Genomic DNA, 5,659 nt, shown 5'->3' on the forward strand with positions numbered 1-5,659 from the left:
TCCACTGAGGTGCTTAACCCAGCTCAACCGGGGCACAATCGCAGTGGTTCTCCTAGTGCTACCTTAGCCGATATAGCGGAACGTAAGGCACCAAAACATAGGAGCCGGGCAAACCCAACTATTGACCCAAATCATGATTCGGAGCCGATGCATATAGTGCTATAAGTTCGGGGTGCCGCACTTGTGAAAGTGTACGGACTTCTCACACCATATTAAAGGGTACTGAAGCCCCTGGCATACTTGCCGTACCACAGTGTATGGGTGCAACATGTCATTAATGAACATATATAAAAGAGAGTAATGCAGAAAATAGACAAAAGCTATGCATTGTTTATATAAAGGCTGCTGTCAGAGCAGAACGATACAAGTGGTATTTATAAGGTAAAGATATTGGACTATTTAACATGTCCTAGCCAGCGGCAGTCCGCAGAATTGTATTCAAAACAGGTATATTGCTCGTAATAGAGACCACCTGGGGGTTCCATAATGCGGCATGGCTTGTCTGCCTCCCTGGATCTTGCATCATTTGTGTGGCAGTCGAATTGCCGAACAGGTCGTCCGAAGTATGGAGTCCTGAAAGTAAGAAAAAATTAAAAAAAGAATCCGGCAGCCCCTAGTACGTTTTAAGCCGTATTTTGGGCGTGTCGTTATTGTGCCACTTCCCCTATGCCCAATGTATTTCAAGGGCGTAGTTATGTACGCGAGGTACTGGTTTCGCTATGTCGCGAAAGCTGGGGTTGGGGCCGCATTGCTACGCTTGCTCAGAGTGTGCCAGGTGGTCCTACTGTGGGTTACTCCGGGCGCGCTTGGCAGTGTCTGGTTTTTTAATGGCCGGACTGGAGAATTGCCTGAGAAGGCTACTTTGTACCTCCTCCTCCGTACGGAGGGAGCGCTCGGTGTTTTCGTTAACCGTAATTACTCCTCGAGGTCCTAGCATCTTGAGCTTGAGATATGCGTAGTGCGGCACCGCATTGAACTTTGCGAATGTGGTTCGTCCGAGCAGGGTGTGATAGCCACTGCGAAACGGGACTATATCGAAGATTAACTCTTCGCTTCGGAAATTGTCCGGGGATCCAAAGACCACGTCAAGTGTTACTGAGCCTGTACAGTTGGCTTCTACACCTAGTATAACGCCTTTAAAGGTCGTTCTTGTGGGCTTAATCCTTGAGGGATCTATGCCCATCTTCCGCACTGTATCCTGATAAAGCAGGTTCAGGCTACTGCCGCCGTCCATGAGGACTCTTGTGAGATGAAATCCATCGATGATTGGGTCGAGAACCAATGTGGCGAAGCCGCCATGACGGATGCTAGTGGGATGGTCCCTTCGATCAAAAGTGATCGGGCAGGAGGACCATGGGTTGAACTTTGGGGCGACTGGCTCCATCGCGTATACCTCCCGTAGCGCACGCTTCCGCTCCCACGTGGGAATGTGGGTTGCGTATATCATGTTCACCGTCCGCACTTGTGGGGGAAAGCCCTTCTGTCCATTGTGGTTCGGCGGCTTGGGCTCCTCGTCGTCGCTGTGCAGCCCCTTGTCTCTGTTTTCGGCCCTTAACTTGCCTGCCTGATTGAACACCCAACAATCCCTGTTAGTTTGATTGGCTGGCCTTTTGGGGGTGCCATGTATCTGGCACAAGCGATCGAGTATTCGGTCCAAACTGGACCGGCCCTGAGTATTCTTTTTGAATGGCTTTTTCCGCTGACTGGATTTATAGCCTTTGAATCCGGCATTGACTGCCGTGTCTTCATTGCTGTCGCTGTTAACGCGGCGTTTTTTCTTATTCCGACGTGTCCTGCCACTTTTGTCCTTGGTATCCGAATTACCAGGGTTCTTTGATAAGTTGTTACTGCGAGCTAGCCAGCTGTCTTCTCCCGCGCTAAAGCGGGTCATGAGTGTCGTGAGGGCTGCCATGGATTTCGGCTTTTCCTGTCCCAGGTGCTGGGCAAGCCACTCGTCGCGGATGTTGTGCTTGAAGGGTGCCTGGGCCTCTGCATCCGGACAGTCGACTATCTGGTTTTTCTTTGTTAAGAACCGTGTCCAGAATTGTCTGGACGATTCCTCTGGCTGCTGAATTATGTGGCTTAAGTCGTCGGCATCCGGCGGCCGCATGTAAGTGCCCTGGAAGTTGTCGAGGAATGCGGCTTCCAGGTCCTCCCAAGAACCGATTGAGTCTGCTGGCAAGCTGTTAAGCCAATTTCGGGCCGGTCCTTTAAGTTTGAGCGGGAGGTATTTGATGGCGTGTAGATCATCGCCACGTGCCATGTGGATGTGAAGGAGATAATCCTCGATCCATACCGCCGGATCTGTTGTGCCATCGTATGATTCGATGTTTACGGGTTTGAAACCCTCTGGGATTTTATGATCCATTACTTCATTCGTGAAGCATAGCGGGTGTGCGGCGCCTCTGTACAGGGCTATATCACAACGCAGCTCGGAAGAGCTATGTATGTTGTGTTCGGCCCGGCCGGATTTGTTGTATCCGGCGTGAAGATCATTGTCACATGCCGTAGGGCCCCTGCGCGATTCGTAGATCGATCTTGTTTGTCTTGCCTTATCCTCTAGTATGTCTCGTAGGTCGGGCGCATTTTCCCGTGCCTTAGTTGAGCGGCGTCGGGGCTTGGCTTGGGTGGAGGGCCGAGAGGCCTCTCTGTCGCGGCCGCGAGGTGGCCGGTCTACCATGTCATGCGCTGGTGATGTAGGTGCCTCCTCCTCTTATCGGGGTAGCGGCCTGCGCTTCGGGTAACTCTTGGAGGGGCGTTTGAGTTCATGCTCTTCAGCCGCAGGGACTTCAGTCCATCTGTAAGCTAGCAAATCTTGGGCAGCTCTATGATGTTGCTGCTTTTTCTTGAGGCTGCTTGCCGTGGCTAAAAGCCTGCGTTTAAAACGCTCTTGTTCGGCGGGGTCTGATGGTATGACGAATTCGTCGTCATCGAGGCTTGCCTCGTCTTCGGAGGGAGGCGTATAGTTATCATCCTCGACCTCTCGGTCTGCCGCTCTCTCATGAGGGCTGGCTTCTCCATCTTCCTGTGTCGAATCTTGCCGAGGTCGGTGTTCTTCGGTGCTATCCGGGGTAGTATTATCTCCCGTGCCGGAATCACCGTTTTTGCTTTGGCGGGATTTAGAGCGGCGCCGCTGACGCCGGCGCTTTGGCTGTTTCTTGGGGGCGTCATCCCCCACTGTTCCATTGCCATCTCCATCTTTTGGAGTGTCCACCATATATATGTCATATGACGAGGTGGCCTTCCAGCGCCCTACAGGTGCTGGTTCCTGTTCGTCTCCTACATCATCGTCCATGCCGTTGATGTCTTCGGAGCTGAAGTCAAGCATGTCGGTTAGATCGTCGACAGTGGCTACAAAGTGGGTGGTGGGTGGGCTTTGAATTTCCTCATTGTCCGTATCCCACCCTCGCTGACCGTAGTCCGGCCAGGGCTCTCCTGATAAAGAGAGAGACTTAAGAAAATTCAGGATGTCGCCAAAAGGCGAATGCTAAAAGATGTCTGCGGCGGTGAACTCCATTATTGGCGCCCAATCGGATTCGATCGGCAGAGGCGCGGGGGGCTCGGAGTTCGGAGAGGAATCCGGCTCCGCGGAGTCACGGGCCATGCGGAGTGCGGGGCTGGAGTTCGGCTCGATCGCCTCAGAGATCACAGCCCCTGAGGCAGCGTCCAACCGCTGATCCTCGATCGGCACAGTAGGCTCCGAATCAATGGTCGAAACCGATGCGTATGCGGCCTCCAAGGCGCTATTCAGCGGCAGAGCTATATCATGCCCATCGAGACAGTGCGGCGCACTTGGCTGTGGCTTGAATCCGTCGAAGATCAAGTCCCCGTGGATGTCAGTCGTGTAGTTTAGGCTTCCAAACCTGACCTGGTGGCCAAGGGCGTAGCTTTCGATCTGCTCAAGGTGGCCGAGCGAATTGGCCCGCAGAGCGAAGCCGCCGAAGACGAAGATCTGTCTGGGGAGAAATGTCTCACCCTGGACCGTATCGTTGTTGATGATCAAAGGAGCCATCAGGCCTAAAGGCGACGACACAGAGGAACTCTCAATGAAAGCACCAATGTCGGTGTCAAAACCGGCGGATCTTGGGTAGGGGGTCCCGAACTGTGCGTCTAGGCCGGATGGTAACAGGAGACAAGGGACACGATTTTTTTTACCCAGGTTCGGGCTCTCTCGATGGAGGTAATACCCTACTCCTGCTTGATTAATATTGATGACATGGGTAGTACAAGAGTAGATCTACCACGAGATCAAGGAGGCTGAACCCTAGAAGCTAGCCTATGATATGATTGTTGTGTATGTGGTTGATTGCCTACGGACTACAACCCTCCGGTTTATATAGACACCGGATAGGGTTAGGGTTACACAGAGTCGGTTACAATGGTAGGATATCTTGAATATACGCATCACCAAGCTTGCCTTCCACGCCAAGGAAAGTCCCATCCGGACACAGGACGAAGTCTTCAATCTTGTATCTTCATAGTCCAGGAGTCTGGCTGAAGGTATAGTCTGGCTACCCGAACACCCCCTAATCCAGGACTCCCTCAACGACCTATTAGGCGCTCAGGTTGGTGAGGCAGTTTAGTGTGTGGCTGTCAAAGCAGCCGCACAGTCTTCCGCGCACAAGGAGCGCTCAATGTTTCTCTTTACTGAAATGATGCCTTGTGGACCGGGCATCTAAAGCGTAAGAGACGCATAGTGCGGTATTGCATTAAAGAGGGCGAAAGCGTCGCGTCCCAGTAGTGCTTGATAGACACTTTTAAACAGAGCGATGTAGAATGTTAGCTTTTCGCTACGGAAGTTATTGGGAGAGCCGAATATGACTTCTAGTAGGTGGGAGCCCGAACAACGAATCCCTCGGCCTGGTGTTACTCCTTTGAAGGAAATATTGCTATGGCTAATTTTTGTTGGTTCTACCCCCATTTTGCGGACCGTGTCCTGATATATCAGGTTCACACTACTACCGCCATCCATCAGGACTCGTGTGAAGTAGTATCCGTCAATTATCGGGTCTAACACCAGGGCAGCCCATCCTGCGTGCCGGATACTTCCGGAGTAATCCCGATTGTCGAAGGTGATCGGTTTGGATGACCAATGGCGGGACTCCGTTGTGATAGGCTCTAGGGCACATATATCTATGGGCGCCACCTTGCTTCTCCCCTTTGTCACGTGTAGCACGTTTACTATTTTTACTTCTGATGGGAATTTCTTCTGTCCCCCAGTGCTTTGCTTGCGGGGTTCGTCATCGTCTTCACTTGGTGTATCCAGCCCCTTGTGTTCGGCGTTGAGTTTGCCGGATTGTTTGAATACCCAACATTCTCTATGGTTGTGATTTGAAGGTTTATCAAGGGTGCTGTGAATTTGACATTTCTTGTCCAGAATTTTATTAAGACTGGACAGCTCGTCTCTGTTGTCTTTGAGAGGCAGCTTTTGCTGACCCCGCCGAGAGATTTTGAATCCGGCGTTAACTGTCGTGCTCTTCGGGCTGTTTTCCTTATTTCGGCGCTGGTCTTTGCTGCGTCGTGGTTTCCCGTTTCCATCCCTGACTTCGGATGTACTTGGGTCGCTGGTGTCGCATCTTGCCAACCAGCTGTCCTCGCCTGGGCAAAAGCGGGTCATGAGGCTTGTTAATGCGGCCATTGTTCTTGGCTTTTCCTGGCC

This window comes from Triticum aestivum, chromosome 3A (assembly GCF_018294505.1).
Source record: "Triticum aestivum cultivar Chinese Spring chromosome 3A, IWGSC CS RefSeq v2.1, whole genome shotgun sequence".
Classification (NCBI taxonomy): Eukaryota; Viridiplantae; Streptophyta; class Magnoliopsida; order Poales; family Poaceae; genus Triticum; species Triticum aestivum.